The 20,432-nt window shown below is 40.1% G+C and overlaps 1 protein-coding gene and 1 long non-coding RNA gene across 2 annotated transcripts in view; both read left to right on the top strand.

Annotated features, from left to right (window-relative positions):
• LOC129058927 (uncharacterized) overlaps positions 1-4,027 on the top strand; it is a 49,904-nt gene extending 45,877 nt beyond the window's left edge. The window contains exon 4 of the long non-coding RNA XR_008524377.2: positions 1,617-4,027. This is a non-coding gene — a long non-coding RNA (uncharacterized LOC129058927). The remainder of the gene's footprint in view (positions 1-1,616) is intronic.
• The window catches only part of PPARGC1A (PPARG coactivator 1 alpha), a 681,503-nt gene that overhangs the window by 292,940 nt on the left and 368,131 nt on the right, over positions 1-20,432 (top strand). The window lies entirely within an intron of this gene.

Below are 20,432 nucleotides of genomic sequence, written 5' to 3'. Positions count from 1 at the left end.
TTTACTTTTATTCTTGTTAAATTAAGTTTTCTTGGCTTTGTGCCTAAATTTCTCTTTGTCAAGGTGTCTTGGAATTTTCATTCTGACATCTATTATATGAGGTCTTTCTCTTAACTTCACTCATCCATACCTAGTTAAGGCTGTATGATTTTTGCACCTTGAAGGAAGGAACTGGCAAACATGTAGATCTAGATAGAGTCTGTGGCACCCAATACAGACCTCTCATATTGACATTCATCAAAAAATTATCATGATTACCTACAGTAGTAATAGCTATTGTTAATTAAGTACTTAGCATGTGTGAGTTTTTGTTCTAAGAATTTCAAATGAATTAGCTCATTTAATTCCTACAACAACTCTACAAGGTAGCTACCAGTATTATCCTATATATTCATGGGAAAACTAAATAACTAATAATATGAGGGAAATAAAACAATTTACCCAAGATACCTAGGCAGAATTGGAATTAAATCAGGGGAAAATTTGAACCTGTGTTTTTCACAGTAACACAACTGGGCTGTGATCACTCTTGTAGATACTGACTCATTAGTCAATACTTCCTGGTTACAGTGATTTTTAACTTTTAGTAATTCACCTCTAAGTAACAGCTTATTCTCAAAGGAGCCAGGGAGCATTTTATCCAATATTGTGACAAAGTTAAGATTTACTTGTTTATGGCATTTCCTTGAATTTGGGCAATAATTGAAGGGACAAAAATATGTTCCCAAAACTGGAAGCTGGTTTACTGTGGACTTGCAACTACTTGCTAGATGAGGCAGAGGTAAACTTCTTTGTCCCAGAGGGATCATGTTTTGAGTCTTGATTTTGTGAATGACACAGGAAGAATGGCTTTAAATGCTCCTACTTAAAAGCTTATGTTGAGGATCAAAAGTATCCCAAAATGCTGTGGGGCATTGGGACTAGTCCAACAGCCTTTGCACATTTATATTCTAGTCCACATGGATGAGAATGACCAGTTTCACAGCCTCAAAGTCATGTAAGGGCCTGTGATATTTACCATGCCCAGCCTCAAGTTGCTTATTCAGATCATGAGTGCTGGAAAGAGTAAAAAAGTCAGTGGGGACCAATAAAATAGTAGCTGCCTATGGGCCCAGGGTTAGAACCCTTGCATATTTAGATGGCAGGGTGTTGCTAAAGTAAGTGACCGATAAAATTGTCCTTTCCATCAGAGATCCCTTTGCTTTTTCTATATAGCTGAGAGTCAAAGGTAAAGAGTTGAAGTTAATCAGAGATGGCTAAAACAATGGTTCCCAGAGCGTAGCCGGAATGATGATTTTTAAGTGGCACACAGATGAATATATACATTTTAATTTTAAGTTATGTAGAAAAAATGTAACCAGTTTATGAAACAAATTATCTCATAGGTATTATCACTTAGGATTAGGCAAAGTAAAAAATGTAAGTCAACTTGAATTTCATTTAAAGAAAGATGCTCAGTAAATAATATAGGTAGTTTGCAGATTAGCAAAGATTGCGAAAGGGAGATGTAAATGAATACGATTTGGAGAATATTGGGCTAATGCAATGTTAATTAAAAATGTAATGTTATATATGTAAATGATACTAAAAGTTTTTCATGCTGATTATATTTTCAGAGCTCAAATTCAACATGTAGTCAGAGTGGATACAGCCATTCATTGCAGGAAGAAGGGTTAATGAATAGAAGAAAAGCAGTGACAATGGTACATCCTAGAGAGACAACACTCCTTGGTAGCATGGTGGGTAGGATCTATGAATAAAACACAAACACAGGAGTAATTAATCTCTACTGATCAAATAATCCCATGTTTTTGTCTTTTAATGTGACATTAACCCTCTCACTCCCAACTTCTATTTATTAATTATAAAATAATTCCTGTTTTTCTGTAACAAATAAAAAACATATCAGTTGAGACAGCCTTGACTATCTGAAGTACGTTTTTAGCAGTGGCACTGTATTGGCTAGCTCTTGCTGTGTAACAAATCACCTCAAAATTTAGTGGTTAAAATAGCAACCACTTATGTAGCTCATGATTCTGTGGTTTTGGAATTTGGGCTTGTCTCATCTGGGTTCATGCATGCTTTTGCAGTGAGCCTATGGTTAGCTAGGTAGTTTTGTGTTGGGGGCTCAGCAGGCTGTCACCTGGGCTAAAGAGGGTAGCTGAACTGCATGTCTCTCATTATCTAGCAGGCTAGTATGGGCTTGTTCTACCAGCAAGGATAGGATCCTAAGAGAGAGAGAGAACAAGAAAGAGTGCAAGACCTTTTGAGCTGCAGAACTGGCAACAATACTGCTCTGACACACTGGATGGGTCAAAGGAAGTCCCAAGGCCAGGTCAGATGCAAGGGGAAAGAGACTCTGCCCTGGGATGAGAAGAGCTGCACAGTTACATGATAAAGGGGACTTGCTGCAAGGGAGGGAAACATTATGGCCTTTTTTATTTTTTACTTTTGCAATTTGTTACAACCAGTTGGCAAATATGTTACCATGGACAAGTCTCTTCACTTTTGCAGGTCTTGGTGTTCTTGTATGTAAAAAGGAGGTAATATACTAGTCCCTCAGCTCTCACAGTTGCAACTATGCCATGTAAATCAGACCAGTCACAGATTACTCTACAGAACAGAACTTAACTCATAAAGAGATGTGAAGAGTCAATAAGACAACGAATGCACACCGCTTAGTCCTAGCACAAAGAAAGATCCCATAAACAGCAATGGCTCTTTTGTTATTAACAAAAAAATGAAGATTAGTTGTAGGTGAAGAATACGGAATAGGTTATGATTAAAAAAGAAACAAAAACAAAGGACAAAACAAACCTATTGTAGTGATATATGAGTTTACCCAAAAATCTACAACTGCTTTGCTATAAAATGTATTTGTTCATCACCAGTTGATGGCTTTTGAAATCAATTATTTTTATTGTCTAACAAAGGGCACTTTGTTGAGTGCTTCATTATCGGCAGAAATGCTTTAGCATTCGCAACAAAGCTCAGCACTCAAATGCTGGCACTGGCAGTACCTCTTAGTGATAATTTTCAAGTTAAGTATTATGCATCAGGTAAATGATTGTGCATATAAATGGTCATTTTAGATTGTGCATTAGCAGGTAGAAACGGACAATCTCTTTCAATAAATATTCAACTTATTTTTTCCCTACAGTTAACTGCTTCAAGTAAGAGGGCAGATCATGCTGTGATGTTGTACAAGAAATCAGATTAAAAAAATAAATAAAGGTCTTCAGACTGTTAGCTCTTCCAAGAAAAGACACAGTACTGTTTCCTTTTTTTCTGCTGTATAGCCCCATGTATGTTTATGATGTCATTTGAGTAATGCTAGTAAAAAATACCAATTGCCATATGCCATTTAGAACTTGTGGCTTTTCCTCATTACGGGCATTGTTTTAAAGTCCAGACACCTAGATATAATGATAGCCTGTATCTCCCTCTAACAAAAGTACTATGCTGTTTCCTTCCTTAGGTTCTGGAAGGCATCAATTCAATTTTACTTAAATCTCAGTGAGTTGCAAACAGTAGGTGCTTAATCAATGCATGTTAAAATGAAGAGTGAATGAATAGGATTTATGGGGGAATAGTTGCATCTCATTTACACAATAGGCTCAAAGGCCATCTTTTAACTCAAATCTTTTCACCAAGGATGTTTACAGCCATGCTGTTTTCCTGCGGAGGTGATTTAAGCATGCTGTTGGCAGGAGTATAGTACTGTAAGATAACGAATTTATGACATGCGGAGAATCCAATTCCCTTACAAGGTAGCCTTCAAAATTGAAGATGATTTCCCAGAAACAGAATCTGCATAATTCCACATAAGTAGTGGCTCATTCATTCCATAGTTCTATCCTAAGATTTCTCATATGCAATTAAAATGACCACTTTTCCTGTTGGTCTCTTTCTTCAGAAGGTGGATTCCTTGAAGACAGAGCAGCTGTATCCTATCAGTTGTATGCCTGCCAGCTCTTATCGAATGACTGGTACCTATCTATCTACTAGGCACTAAGAAGTCCGAGATTCTTTTTTTTTTCTTTTTTTTAAAAAATTTTATTTATCTATTTATATATTTTATTATACTTTAAGTTTTAGGGTACATGTGCACAACGTGCAGGTTAGTTACATATGTATACATATGCCATGTTGGTGTGCTGCACCCAGTAACTCGTCATTTACATTAGGTATATCTCCAAATGCTATCCCTCCCCCCTCCCCCCACCCCACAACAGGCCCCGTTGTGTGATGTTCCCCTTCCTGTGTCCATGTGTTCTCATTGTTCAATTCCCACCTATGAGTGAGAACATGCGGTGTTTGGTTTTTTGTCCTTGCGATAGTTTGCTGAGAATGATGGTTTCCAGCTTCATCCATGTCCCTACAAAGGACATGAACTCATCATTTTTTATGGCTGCATAGTATCCCATGGTGTATATGTGCCACATTTTCTTAATCCAGTCTATCATTGTTGGACATTTGAGTTGGTTCCAAGTCTTTGCTATTGTGAATAGTGTCGCAGTAAACATACGTGTGCATGTGTCTTTATAGCAGCATGATTTATAATCCTTTGGGTATATACCTAGTAATAGGATTGCTGGGTCAAATGGTATTTCTAGTTCTAGATCCCTGAGGAATCACCACACTGACTTCCACAATGGTTGAACTAGTTTACAATCCCACCAACAGTGTAAAAAAGTCCAAGATTCTTTGATGGACTAAAGACACTGCCCAAGCCCTGCCCTCAAGGAACTTACCATCTGGTGTTGAGACAGCAGAGAATTGTAAAGGTTAAGTTTCAGAAAAGATGAGAACCTTTAACTGGTTTCTGTGCAGAATGTGTAAAACAGGGCAAACTGGCGTCATGCTGGTGGTTTGAGGTTTTTGCCTGCACCCCCACTTTTGGACCTTTTTCTTTAGACTCTGCCTCCTTGTCCCCAGTCCTACCTCCCATGTGACTGTCTGAGCTGGTATTATTATTATTATTCTTGGGTTATGCTTTTCTGTGGGAGTTGTCAGTCAGGAGTGTTACGAGACCCTGGCTAAGAAGTGATAGCTCTTCCCCATGTCCCATGTCTGGCACAAGGCTCTTCACACTCCAGGGCGCCAGGAAACATATTTTTCAATGAATAGATTCTATCTTCTGTTTCTGGCTGTTTTCTAGTTCTTTACTATCCCTTCCAATTGTCATTTTCATGACCCTCTTCTGCCTTTGAAGATCTCCTGGCTCTCCTTTACCCCATTTCACATTCCAGGATGATTCTTGTGTCACGCCCCTCCATTCCTCCTCCCATTACACTTTTTTGTTGTGTGGCAGGACTATGGGTCAGCATGGAGGATCAAGAAGTAAAAGCCATGTAATAAATCAGTTGAGATATGTTGCAAAAAGAAAAATAAAACACCTCACAAGCTAAAAAGGGAATTCTGTTCGGGAGCAGCACTGTTCTAAATGCTGGAGACAAAGCAGTGAATGATAGCAACTGAGTTATAGAATGTTAGAGCCGGAAGAAGAGATCTTTATGCAACACAAGTTTATTGCATATCCTCAGAATGCCAGGAGCTGTAGTAGGTCCTGGAGATTTAACCATACTCTGGTCTAAAAGCTCTGAGAAGTGGCTCTTTTTGGGAGAGAGGCAACCCAGCCCAGTGATCCTTGAGACTTGAGACGGCTAGAATGAAGATTAAGTCCTTGTTATTCATTGTCTTTCTGGTTGGAATCCCCAGAGAATTTGCATTTGAGGATGGGTCAGTTGACTCTGTGCTCAGGGCTGCTAAGCTTTGAAAGGGCCTGTGAGGTGAGAGGATGCTATGTGCTGCCTGTGGGAATGGTCATGACAGCCCTAGTGAAATAAATGAGATTCTGGAGGATTTCACGTTCTTTTCTGATGAGTAAAGATAAAAGCGGGATTAAAATATTTTAAAAAAGTATTTTATTATTTATGGTTACCTTGGAGCTATTAGCTATGTATAAAATAAAAAAAGAAGCAACAAAATGATAAACAAAAAAAAATCGATTGGGCGCAGTGGCTCACGCCTGTAATCCCAGCACTTTGGGAGGCTGAGGCGGGCAGATCACCTGACGCCAGGAGTTTGAGACCAGTCTGGCCAGCGTGGCAAAACCCCATCTCCACTAAAAATACAAAAAAAAAAAAAAAAAAAAAAAAAAGTCGGGTGTAGTGGTGGGCACCTTTAATCCCAGCTACTTGGGAGGCTGAGGCAGGAGAATCACTCTGACCTGGGAGTCAGAGGTTGCGGTGAGCCGAGATTGCGCCACTACACTCCAGCCTGGGCAACAAAAGCGAAACTCTGTCTCAAAAAAAAAGAAAAAAAAGAAACAAAAAAAACCCCAAAAACCCACCAGAAATCAGAGCAAGCTCAATGGTTGTTATCACAAAATGGGATCATCTGTTTATCATTGATAACAGGGATGGGCCTTCATGCCTCCCAGTGTGGTATTCCATTTTCTTCAGTAAATAATACAAGGTTTCCCCCATAATTACCTGATAGACTAGAATAGCTCCTTGGGGTCCATTTTAGTCTATTGGGTAAATGATATGTTTTCTAATGACATTCTTATCCAACAGTGAAGCTCATGAACTAATGATATATATCGTGAGGCCTCTGTAAGGGGACTGTGTGGAGGCAGTAGTTACTTTTATAAAGTTATACACTAGGCCCCGAGCAACAAGATTCCTGGGAGACATTTGTATTTAGTATTACCGGAGAAAATAAACACTTTGCAAGAGCATTCTTAGGGCATTTTCACAGGATATGTAAAGAGGCCCTGCGTTGGGCAGGGCACCATTTCCAGCCAGTGACATTCCACTGGAAATGCAGCTGCTCTTTGTTGCTGTGAAAGACATGTTCAGATTAGTCTGGGACATTCCCATGACTAGTCCCACATGGCTGTCTGGATCATCGGCTGTGGAGTTGTTGATAGAGGAGTGATTTAGATGTCAAAGGCAACCATGAGATCATGGAAAAATGCTCCGAGCAGCAGTCATAAGACTTGGGTTGGAACCCAGCTCTGACACTTAAGGATAAATCACTTACCTCCCTGAGCTTCAGGTCTGTCTTTCAAATGGGGACAACCATGACCACATAGCATGGGGATTGGAAGTATTAAGAGGGATGCCTCGTGTGAATTACAGTGGGAAGTTTCCTAGCATATACCAGGTCCTCAGTGAGTGCTTATTAAGAAACCAAATCTATAGTAAATCCTTTGGCCACTAAGACAAGTGTTCTCCAAACTTGCCTGCTCCCATTAATCACCTGGAATGCTTGTAAAAATACAGATTATCAGGCCTCTTAACTGACTTATTAACTGAGGTGTTTCGGAAGATGCCTGAGACTCACTCTTAAATCTCTGGGCATTTAATAAGCATCTCAGGTGATTGTTATGGTCAGGTTAGGGTGGAACACGGTAGTGATGACACAGAACCTGCAAAGGGTTTACTTGATGGCTTTCTGTCACCTAGAATGCTGAGTCAGGATTGATTCTGTTATTTGTCCCATTTACAGGGCCCTTGATTTCTGCAATTAGCAATACCACTGAGCCATCACGGACAGTTACATGTTGATTCAGGTGTGAGGTGCAGATGTGTCCTGTGCCTTTACCAAGACCATCTCAGCGTGGCTCAGCTGCCTTTCTTTGACAGACTGAATTTTTTGTTGTTGTTGCTGCAAATCTAAATTCCAAGGCCCTCAAATGTATTCTAAGCTTAAAACAAATGTCACTTGAAGAATTATGGTTCCCCAAAAAGATAGAAATTAAAGTGACAAAGTCCACTTCAGTATCAATGCTGGTCATCAGATGGTGTGGAGTTATCATTAAAATGCTCTCCCTGTAGTGGCGATGATGGGTGATAACTCTTCAAATGTTATCCCATTTAATGTTCATAACAACTCTGAGTTATTACTCCCATTTTACAGACGAGGAAGCTGATGCTTGGAGATTGGTTATGTAACTTGCTCAAGATTACTGAGCTGCTGTAGTGAATAGCAGAAATGTTACTAGAACTCAGTTCCAACCATTGTGCTGTAATATGCTCCTCGTGACATATCCTGATGTTTCAGACTTTTCCAGCTGCTGAGTTCAGATGTAGTCTCATTGATAACTAATGCTCCCAGGCACTATATCCTTGACTTCAATTTGTCTGATTTTGTTGTTGTTGTAACAGAGTCTGCTTACGTTGCCCAGGCTGGGCTCCAACTTTTGGGCTCCAGTGATTCTCCCACCTCAGCCTCCCGAGTAGCTGGAATTACAGTTGTGCACCTCCATGCCTGGCTGTAGTTCATCGGAGTTTTGACAGCTTGCCTTCTCTAAATGTTTCTGAATTTTTTTTCTTTTTTTTTTTTGTGGGGAAAGGACTTATTTGTCCAGTCCAAAACTAGCCACTGCTATTTTGCTTTTATAAATGTGATAATTTCACCTCCATGTTGAATAACGTAATCTCAGAATTAGAAGGGGCTTTAACGATCATTTAGGCCAATCCTTAAACAATGTCAGAATTTCAGCTCCACTCTGACACATTGTTAGCCCTCTGTCTGGGTATCTCAAAAGACAGACAGCATGCCCTGTCACCAGGCTGCCTGTAACAACTTTGGAAAACATCACAACCTGTTCACATTTACTTCCATATATGATCTTCTGAGGTCTAATGGCAAAGATTAGAGGTACTAAAATACAATGTTCAAAAAGTAATGGTTGGTTGAATCCAGGACATAGAATCCCTGGGTTTTGGAAAAATTGTCTTTCTTGGATAAATGCCAAAGCAACTTCACATTACAGCCAAGGAGAATGGTAAGATGGCAAAAACTGAAGAGGCTTTTAGGTCGCCAAGAGGGCTGATGTAAAGGAAACGTGGCGGTGTTTTCAGGATTGAAGGGAGAGAGACTAAACCAGCAAGGGTAAAGTGCCGTGTTTGCATTTTATTGATTTCCTACCTATTGATTTCAATGGATGAACTGTCTGCCTGAGAGAAAAGAGACTGACAGTGAAGGCGAAACCCAGGCCCTTCAAGGGAGGGAGGGAATTACATCTAAAACACCCTAGGCATTCACTTTCACATTCAGCCCATGAGCACATTCTAGGACTTTAATCCTCCTCTTGGAATCCTGGAGGGAGACAGATTTGCGGGCAAGCCCTCTACTCTCCTCCCTGGGAATCTCCACTGTAGAGAGAGAGGAGTGGCAGCTCTCATTTTGATCTTACTGAGCCACAGGGTGACACTACCAAGACTATTCCCAGCTTCATTGTGTCTGATGCATCTGTGTGTTCCCGACCTAGCAAGTACTCACGCAAAATAGATGCTCAATAAATGTTTTTTAAAAAATGAATGAATGAATGCCTTGATGAATTGTTCTCTTTCTTTGGCCGGGGGTTGGAGGGGGGTGGAGATTCAGGCATTAAAATATCACTGAGTTGGAAGTTTATCTGAACATCTTATTTTCTTCCAGGTGGGAAATACCCAGAGTGATAGGGATCAGTCTTCAACTTCTCTTTCAGAGACGTACTGTGATACTGTGCTATATCTTGGGAGCCTTGAGGCTTGGCCCCAGCCTTTTTCTCTTTGGTAATACTAGATGGTAGTTTTTGCCATAGTAGAGGACTGCTGTTGGAGGTTGTTCTCCTGCCTCTGTCTTCTGTATTGACTCAGAGCACAATGGTAAGATAGTGCCTGGCTAGATCCTGAACACTTACATTATGGAAAGTCATGTGCTAGGCTTGGTGCAGAAAAGAGGGGGACAGAGATGAATAAGAAATGACCTTTACATGTATTTGTGAATTTCCCGTGCAGTACCTAAGTAAGAAATAAAAGAAACCCATGACATGATTGTCACTTTCAATATGTAAGGTGACTGTGTTTTCCACAACAATAGTCAATCTTACAAAGATATATGGATAAAAATCTTTCGAATACTGTAAAATGGAATGCCATAAGTACATCTATCATGAATTAATGTTTTTATAGGGATGGGACATGTGCTTCCTGTAAATATGACTGCTTATCACATAGAAAGTTTGCTTGAAAGTTAAGAATTCATTCATCTGTGAATTTATATTTAGTGACAAGTGCCAGGCATGTTTCTGAGTGGTGGGGAACAGCAGTGAACCAAGAGTCCTAATCTCATGGAGCCTGTTCTCTAGAGGGGAGAGTCAGACAATTAAAAAATCAGGACCATATATAGTATGTTAGGTGGTGATAAATGCTGTAGAAAAAAATTAAGCAGTTAAAGAAGATGGAATGTTGTAGATGAAGATGGGCATGGGACACTTTTTTTTTTTTTTTTTGAGATGGAGTCTCGCTCTGTCACCAGGCTGGAGTACAGTAGTGCGATCTCTGCTCACTGCAACCTCTGCCTCCCGGGTTCAAATGATTCTCCTGCCTCAGCCTCCCAAGTAGCTGGGAGTACAGGTACGCACCACCATGCCCAGCTACTTTTTGTATTTTTAGTAGAGACGGGGTTTCACCATGTTGGCCAGGATGGTCTCGATCCCTTGACGGATCCGCCTGCCTCAGCGTCCCAAAGTGCTGGGATTACAGGCGTGAGCCACTGCGCCTGGCCAGGACACTTTTAAATAAGGTGGTCAGGGAAAGCTTGACTGAGAAGGTAACATTTGGAGAGAGGTGTGAAGATTGTGAGGGAGAAAGCTATGTGAGTATATGGAGGAAGAGCATTCCAGGCAGAAGAAAAAGCAAGTGCAGAGGCCCTGAGGCAGGAGCGTGCGTGACACACACAAGAATCAGCCAGGGGGTCAGATGGTTGGAGCAGAAGCAGAGAGTAAGAGATGATGTCAGAGAAAGGGGACAAAGCAGGGGCAATGACACCTTTGGAATATGCCTTGCAAGATATTGAGGTTCTTGTCCCAAGGAGAGGCTGAAGGAACTCTTAGCAGGGATCTTATAATGATGGATCAGGTGTTAAATGCTCAGCTGGATATGACAGCTTTTCAGGTCCCTTGCAAAACTGCGATGGCACCATGATTCTATGAGATAGAAAATGGTTGTTCCGTACCAAATGGATGGAATGTCTGAGTGAATGAGATTTGAGCCAGAGGGCCTCCACTCTATCAACGAGCTGATGGAATATCATCCTGGCATTTGCTGTAGGTGGGTGATGGGAAGTGAGCAGGGCTCTGAGGAGCTTAGCACATTTCATTTCACCAACTAAAGTCTTAGTTAGGCCCCCTCCCTGCCATGGCATTGCAATTTAGCTCAGTTTAAAAATCAAGAATTCTTTTTTTCCCCTCAGTAGATTATACCCTCTTGGTATATAGGTAGGAGGGAAAATAATTTAGTTTTTGAGGCTACAACAGGTACTTTATAGTATATTAATGTCCACTTAGCTGCCACATGGATTGCTCTGTCAATACCCAAGGCATTTAAGGTTGCAATTTTAGGATCTCTTTCACACTGGATATAGACACACTTGAGCTGAAGTTGTTGCCTCTTACACCCCCAACTGTGAGTGACTAACTGATTTTTTACCTTCACCACCACTCAGTAGTGGATTGTTGGGTAGAATCAGATAGCACAGGTGGCACCACCTGCTATGCTTTCTCCTATTTTTAAAGCCTTCCTTTTATCTCTAGAAGCTGTTGCCTCTGCTCTTTTGCCAGTTTGCTCAATGATGAGGAAGGATGGGCCACCTATTATGGATGGTGTTATGAATTTTAAATTATTCATTGTCAAATATTTACGTGACTAAGCACTGAGATTGCCATGATGACCAGTGTATAGAAATCATAGTTAAATTGCCTTGTTTACGTTGGATTAAGGCTCATTTGTATGATCATGTAAAATAGTTTTTGTGTTATGTGGATGGCTTTGGTGAGAGATTATCTTTTTTTTTTGAGACAGAGTGTCACTCTGTCACCCAGGCTGGATTGTAGTGGTGCCATCTCTGCTCACTGCAACCTCCTCCTCCCAGGTAACTGGGATTACAGGCGCCTGCCACAGTGTTCCCTAATTTTTATATTTTTAGTAGAGACAGGGTTTCACCATGTTGGCCAGGCTGGTCTCGAACTCCTGACCTCGGGTAATCCACCCACCTTGGCATCCCAAAGTGCTGGGATTATAGATGTCAGCCAACATGCTTGGCTGAGATTATCCTTTTTTTTTTTTAAATAAACTTTTAATTTTAAATCACTTTTAGATTTACAGAAAAACTGCAAAGATAGCATAGAGTTCCCACCTGCCCTGCCCCTAGTCTCCCCTGTTATAACATCTTACATGAGTAGGGTGCATTTGTTACAATTAGTGAACAAATAGTTATTGTTACTATTAGCTAAAGTTCATGCTTGATTCGAATTTCTGGTTTTTATACCTCGCATCCTTTTTCTGTTCTGGGATCCCATCCAGCACCCCATATTACATTTATTGCCCAGGTCTCCTTGAGGCTTCTCTTGTCTGTGACAGCTTCTCAGACTTTCTTTGTTTTTCATGGACTTGAGAGTTTTGAGGAGGACTGGTCCGGAATTTTGTAGAATGTCCCTCACCTGGGATTAGTCTTGTTTTTTTCATGATTAGATGGGCTCATGGGTGTTTAGGAGGAAGCCCACAGAAGTAAAGTGCCATTTTTGTCACATCCTATCAAGGTCACAAACATACTATCAACCCAACTTATCACTGTTGATGTTGAACTGGATCATATGGCTGAGGCAGTGTTTGTCAGATTTCTTCACTGCACAGTTATTCTCTTATCTACCCTTTTTTAACACAGGATTTTTTGTAAGAAAGTCACTATGCACAGGTTTCATGTAAAAACTTGTAGTTAAACTCTACTGCCTCAAAGACAGCATATTTAGATAAATTCTTTGGAATTTTGCTGAATGGGCAATTTGTTCCTTTTTCCTAATTCACTTATTTATTCAATCGTGTGTTTTTACCAATATGGACTCATGGATATTTATTTTATACTTTGAGTTATAATCCAACAACGTGTTATTTTTCTTGTTCTGGCTTTGGCTATTGGGAAAATTATTTCAGTTGGTGGCTAGGTCCCTTTGATATACTCTCATCATTGTGTGTGTGTGTGTGTGTGTGTGTGTGTGTGTCTATGTCTGTGTGTTTGTATGTGTATGTGTGTGTGAGCTCTTCCTCACCTTCTTGCACTACAAGGTGCTCCAGGGTCATTTTTGTATATTTCCTGCCCTGGTCCAAGAATCAGCCATTTCTGTATAGAGTCCTGATTCCTTTTATTGGAGAATGATGTAAGAAACCAAGAACTGAATGCTACGAGTGCTCATTGTTACTGGGTATTACTTTTAGGCCTCAAGGAGTTATATTATCTCTAACACAAACATTTATTGAGGAGACAAAGTTGTGATGTGGTGGAAGGGGCTCTGAACTTGTTGATATTTGGGGTGCTACCTCACCCTTGTTCATGTAAACGTGCCTGTGAACGTGGGCAAGACACTTTACCTGTGAGCCTCAATTTCCTCTGCAATATGTAAGCATTCCATGGAGATGTTGCAGATTCGGTCCCAGACCACCGCAGTAAAGCAAATATGGCAATGAAGCACGTTAACTGAATTTTTGATTTTTCAGTGCATATAAAAGTTATTTTTATACTATACTGCAGTTCTTGAAGTGTGTGGTAGCATTATGTATAAACATTTACATGCCTTAATTTAAAAATACTTTCTTGGCTGAGTGTGGTGGCTCATGCCTGTAATCTCAGCACTTTGGGAGGCCAAGGCAGGCAGACTGCTTGAGCAGGAGTTCAAGACCAGCTTGGGCAACATGGTGAGACCCCTGTCTCTACCAAAAATATAAAAAAGTAGCCAGGCATGGTGGTGCATGCCTGTGGTCACAGCTACTCAGGAGGCTGAGGTGAGAGTATCACTTGAGCCCAGGAGGTGGAGGTTGCAGTGAGCTGAGATTGCACCACTGCACTCCAGCCTGGGTGACAGAGTGAGACTCTGTCTCAAAAAAAAAAAAAAAAAAAACCCAAAAAACAACAAATAGAAAAAAATCTTTCTTGCTAAAAATGCTAATCATCATCTGAGCCTTCAGCAAGTTGTACTCTTTTTGCTGGTGGAAGGTTTTGCCCGGATGTTGATGTTTGCTGACTGATCAGGGTGGTGGTTGCTGAGGGTTGGGTGGCTGTGGCAATTTCTTAAAATAAGACAGCAGAGAAGTTTGCCTCATCAATTGATTCTTCCTTTTACAAAGGAGTTCTCTGTAGCATGTGATGCCTTCTGATAACATTTTACACAGAACAGAACATCTTTCAAAATCTCAGTCAGTCCTTTGAAACTCTGCTGCTGCTGCTTTGTCAACTAAGTTTATGTAATATTCTAAATCTTTTTGTAGTCATTTCAACAATGTCCACAACATCTTCACCAGGAGTAGATTCCATCTCAAGAAACCACTTTCTTTGTTCATTCAGAAGAAGCAACTCTTCATTCATGAAAGTTTGATCATGAGATTGTAGCAATTCAGTCATATCTTCAGGTTCCACTTCTAAATCTAGTTCTCTTGCTATTTCTACCACATCTATGGTTTCTTCCTCCACGGAAGTCTTGGACCCCCTCAAAGTCATCTATGAGGACAGGAATCAACGTCTTCCAACCTCCTGTTAATGCAGATATTTTGATCTCCTCCCATGAATTGTAAATGTTCTTAATGTCATCTAGAATGGTGAATCCTTTGCAGAAGGTTTTCAATTTACTTTGCCCAGATCCATCAACGGAATTGCTATGTATGACAACTATAGCTTTACGAAATGTATTTCTTAAATAATAAGACTTGAAAATTGAAATTACTCCTTGATCCATGAGCTGCAGAATGGATGCTGTGTTAGCAGACATGAAAAGCACATTCTATGAGAAGGATTGTATATTTATATCAGGGCTCTTGGGTGACCAGGTGTATTGTCAATGAGAAGCAGTAATATTTTTGAAAGGAACCTTTGTTTTCTAAGCAGTAAGTCTCAAAACTGGGCTTAAAATATCCAGTAAACCATGCTATAAACAGATATGATGTCATCCAGGCTTTGTTGTTCCATTTATAGAGCAGAGAGACAATATATTTAGCATGATTCTTAGGGGCCCTCATTATCTGAGTTGCTTACCTCATTATTGCTTACTCCATTATCTTGGTTTCAGCAAAGATCCAGGATTTCTGAAATGGTAAATGAGCATTGGCTTCAACTTAGTCACCAACTCCACTAACCTCTAACAAGAGAATCAGGCTGTCCTTTTCAGCTTTGAAGCCAAGCATTGACTCCTCCTTTCTAGCTATGAAAGTCCTAGATGGCATCTTCTTCCAGTGCAAGGCTATTTTGTCTATATTGAAGATCTGTTGCTTAGTGTAGCCCCTGTCACCAATGATCTTGGCTAGATCCTCTGGGTGACTTGCTGCAGCTTTGACATCAGCATTTGCTGCTTCGCTTTGCACTTGCATTATGGAGATGACTTCTTTCTTTAAACCTCATGAACCAACCTCTGCCAGCTTCAGACTTTTCTTCTGCAGCTTCCTCTCCTTTCTCAGCCTTTAGAATTGAAGACAGTTAGGGCTGTACTCTGCATTAGACTTTGGCTTAAGGGAATGTTGTGACTGGTTTAATCTTTTATCTAGGCCACTCAAACTTTCCCCATATTGGCAATAAGGCTGTTTTGCTTTCTTGTCATTGGTATGTTCACTGGAGTAGCACTTTTAATTTCCTCCAACAACTTTTCCTCTGCATTCACAACTTGCCTAGTTGTTTGGCACAAGAGGCCTGCTTTTCAGCCTGTTTCAGCTTTCGACATGCCTTTCTCACTAAGCTTCATCATTTCTGGTTTTTTATTTAAAGTGAGAGATGTGCATCTCTTTCTTTCACTTGAATACTTAGTAGGGGTTACTAATTAGCTTAATATTGTGTGTCTCAGGGAATAGGGAGGTCTGAGGAGAAACGGAGAGAGAGAGGAGAACCACTGGTCAGTGGAGCAGTCAGAACACACACGTTTATTGATCAAGTTCAACCTCTTATATGGTAATGGATCATGGCACCCTAATACAAATACAATAGTAACATTAAAGTTCACTGATTACAGATCACCTTAACAGATATAATAATAATGAAAAAGCCTGAAATATCATGAGACTTACCAAAATGTGATACAGAGACATGAAATAAGCACGTGCTATTGGAAAAATGGTGCTGACAGACTTACTCATTGCAGTGTTGCCACAAACTTTCAATTTGTAAAAAATTGCATTATCTGGGAAGTGTGATAAAGCAAAGCACAATAAACAATGTATTCCTGTATAAAATGAGGTCATTGGTATCTTGCTTATGTCATTATCAATCAGGGTTGCCACAAAAATCCAGAGAGTTTCATCATTTGAAAAACGTTTGTAAATTGAAAAAGTTCTATACAAAGATTAGTTTTATTTTCATTATCCTAATATTTTTGCATATAGTGTGCCTTGTCACAATTTTAATTTCAGCTTGATCAAATTTCATGCACTTTCAAGCACAGGATCCCAAATACCAGCATTCAGTTATTTTTTTAAATAAAAAAATTAAAAATTTTTAATTTTTGGAACTTAATTGTTAATATGTCCATTAGAAATTTCCATTATGGAAAAAGGGTCCTAATATTTTTATTTAAATTATTTCACTTTCCTCAAATGCTTCCATATTTTGAGAGAGTTATAAAGGAGTCAGATAGGTCATATACTGACCAAAAGATTATTGTAGCTACTCCTTTTAGTTGTGTCAGCAAATCTTGGAGAGACTTTGAATCGTCCACCTCAGCAGGCTCCTCTCCCACACCAAATAAATGTGCTAAGTCAAAATAGTGCACTTGCTCTGCAAAATGTCACATTGAAACAACCTCCTTACCCCCATCTCAATCTGCTTGCCCGCCTTCCTCCCCCTTATAGAAATTCTAGGTCTGCCAATGTGTGTAGCCAGGAGGTTTATATACCCTTCAATCTGTGCACCAGGAACAAAGCAAAGACTCAATCATACTTTTCCCATGCGCTGCAAGCTATGATAGCTGTGCATTGTATGTAATGTGGCAGTGCTTTCGGTAATTTTAAAAGAGATTCTCTAAGGCAACTAATTTGAAAGGATAAAACAAAATCAAATCAACCCCTTTCTGTTTGATGTCCCTGTGTAAACCAACAAGATGGCATATGTATGTGTGTGCGTATATATACATGTATATGTGGCACCATGGAGATACAGTCAGAGATTATGGACAGGAGGCTCAGCTCAAAGCTGTCAGTCTCCGGGCATTGCTCCCCTGGCCTGGGCAACCCGGTGGAATAACTTCTAGCTGATATAGGAGAGGCAGTGAACCTTCTCAGCATGAGGGGAGACACATTTTGCCAGTGCTGCTGTGTTTGTGCTGCTTATTGGAATTTTAAAATGTGGTCTCATCCAGGAAAAGGCTCCCTTGCTTGTCCCAGCAACTGATGACTCTGAGGGTTTGCTTCTGCACTGGGTGTCAGCTCCACTCTGCTACTGACTCATTCAACTTCCTTTCTTTCTGCATGGAGCTCAGCTCACTCATAACACCTGTTTAAATCAGTTTACTTGCCTTTCCTTTCAATTAAGAGCTAATATCAGAGAAGAAAAATAAGCATGCAAGGAAGATAGTTGCCTATTTTTATTATGGGACACAATGCAGAGATGCTCGTTTTGAAAATGAGAATTATTCTATTCAAACAGGATTTTCTTTTGCTGTAGATAAACCAACCTGTGGTCAAATGAACAAGGAAAGAGAAAGCAGGGCAGTGAAAGTCCAGACTGCTTCAAAATGTGTTTATTTAAATTAACAGTCATGGAATTTCAAGTTTGAGATGGGCAGGAGGCCTTCTCATTGGTTTGGAAAAAGCTCCCTATGGGTTGTTCGTCTTAAACACAGCCTGACAGAGTGGTACTTAATGAGAGTGATGCAGATCTCAAATTCAATTTTGTTTCTAACTGGCTAAAGCATGTATTTAGCTTTGATCTGTAAGTAGGAAGCAGAAGCATGATTGGCTAATGTTTGACTTCTAGTTGGCCTAATGAGATTTTATGAATACCAATATTGCTACAGCATCATAATGTATTTGCTAGCTTTTTGCGGCAGTGAAAAAATATCGCTATTAGTCAAATAACTGGGTTTCATAATGCCACAGTAATTATTCCGATTTCCCTTTGATGAGTATGGGGCAACAGCTTCTTAATTTTCGGAAAGGTCAGCATATTTTTTTAAATTGATGCTTAGTTTGACTACCTCTAATGTCAGTCAACTGTTGTTAATAGGCTCTATTATACCACAAAAGTGCTGATATTTTAAAAGTAGTTGGTGAACCCTGACAGGGCTGTGTATTCAGGACTGCTCTATGAGGTTGCATTAGACATTCAGCAGTGGTACGAACTTTATGTTGTTAAATTCATTTCAGCCATTGAAACTTGACAACTAATTTTGGATAAGAATGATTAGAATTGATAAACTCTCTTATTTTTGGAAGTGGCTGTTTTTCAAAACAAATCTTTTATCTAGTATGGCACATAATTTAGTGGAAACACACATAAATGGCATTGCTGTTGATCACAGGGCTTGGGGAGCATTCAAATCGTTAGATCCTGTATTTTTGTGAAATAAATAAAGACTATTGTATGAGAGCCATGATGTGTATTCAAAACAATATGCATATGACAATATTTTGTAAAATATTATTTTTTTAGAAAAGGAGATGGACAAAAAATACTTGGTGTTTGTTTTCCTTAAATTTTATCTTATTGTCATCAGAAGAAAATGTAACAAAACACTTGAACATTTCTGGCATGGCAGAAAATGCCAATAAGAAGGAAGTAAGGGCCAGGCGTGGTGACTCACACCTGTAATCCCAGCACTTTGGGAGGCCGAGTTGGGTGGATCACCCGAGGTCAGAGGTTCGAGACCAGACCGGCCAACATGGTGAAACCTCATCTCTACTAAAAAAATACAAAAATTAGCTGGGCATGGTTGTGGGTGCCTGTAATACCAGCTACTTGGGAGGCGGAAGCAGGAGAATTGCTTGAACCTGGGAGGCGGAGGTTGCAGTGAGCTGAGATTGCACCACCGCAGTCCAGCCTGGGCGACAAGAGTGAAATTCCATCTCAAAAAAAAAAAAAAAAAAAAAGAAGGAAGTAAGGAACACCTATTTCAGAAAAGGCTCTTAACGTATGTATCCCACTTCATCTTAGTAAGATTCTTCAATATAGCCAATATTAACTCTACAGCTAAGGAGACAGCTTTGGTAAGTTTGGCTCACTTGTCCAAGGCCCACTGTGGGAATATGGCTGAGAGGAGTACATATTCACGTCAGCCTGGCTCAAAAGCCCTTTTATTTTATTTTATTTTTATTTCCATAGGTTATTGGGGAACAGGTTGTGTTTGGTTACATGAATAATTTCTTCAGTAGTGATTTGTGAGATTTTTGTGCACCCATCAGCTGAGCAGTATATACTGAACCCAATTTGTAGTCTTTTATTCCTCACTCCCTTCTCACCCTTTCCTCCCAAGTCCCCAAAGTCCATTGTATCATTTTTAGGCCTTTGCATCCTCATAATTCCCATTTATGAGTGAGAATATACGATGTTTGGTTTTCCATTCCTGAGTTACTTCACTTAGAATAATGGTCTCCAATTCCATGCAGGTTGCTGTGAATGCCATTATTTCATTCCTTTTTTTATGGCTGAATAGTATTCCATGGTGTGTGTGTGTGTGCATATATATGTATATATATCTATATCTATATACATATCACAATTTCTTTATTCACTCATTGATTGATGGGCATTTGGGCTGGTTCCATATTTTTGCAGTTGTGAATTGTGCTGCTATAAACATGTGTGTGCCATTTCTTTTTATTAAAATGGAAGCTTCACAAGTGAAAGAGTTAGATCACCTTTGGTTACCTCTGTGTCTCCTACTGCCTGATGCAGTGGCTAGCACTCAGTGAAGCCATAGCTCCCTGCCAACCCCCTTCCTGCTGACCTTCTCTGAATTTACCATCGGAACCTCTCTGAACTACATAGGAAGCTTAGCTATCTCTTTACATTTTATCTTCAATGAAATGAAAACCCTCTTATACTACTCATTTGTAGTTTGCTGCCGGCCCGGCCTCCATTCCCCTTTCTAGTAATTCCTCATAGTATCTCATGACAACCCCAAGAATGAGGTAGATCCTGACAGACCCATTTTCCAGGTGAGGAAACTGGGGTTTGGGGGCTGCAAGGAGTTAAGTGGCCTCTTATTGGCACACAGCCTCACATCCCATAGGTGACAGACTTGGTATTTGAATCCATATCTGCCTTCCTTCAAAGCCCAGGCTCCTTCCATGGGAAACCTGAGCTGACTCTTGCAGGCCGGGATGAATTGTGATGAGTTGAACTTTCTAGGTAGGGGCAGACTAGAATTCCTAAGTATGAGCAACAGCTGAGAGGTGGGAGAGTACATA

This window comes from Pongo abelii, chromosome 3 (genome assembly GCF_028885655.2).
Source record: "Pongo abelii isolate AG06213 chromosome 3, NHGRI_mPonAbe1-v2.0_pri, whole genome shotgun sequence".
In the NCBI taxonomy this organism is placed as follows: domain Eukaryota; kingdom Metazoa; phylum Chordata; class Mammalia; order Primates; family Hominidae; genus Pongo; species Pongo abelii.
The sequence above is the reverse complement of the archived record's forward strand: the minus strand, read 5'-3'. Positions and strand labels throughout refer to the sequence as shown.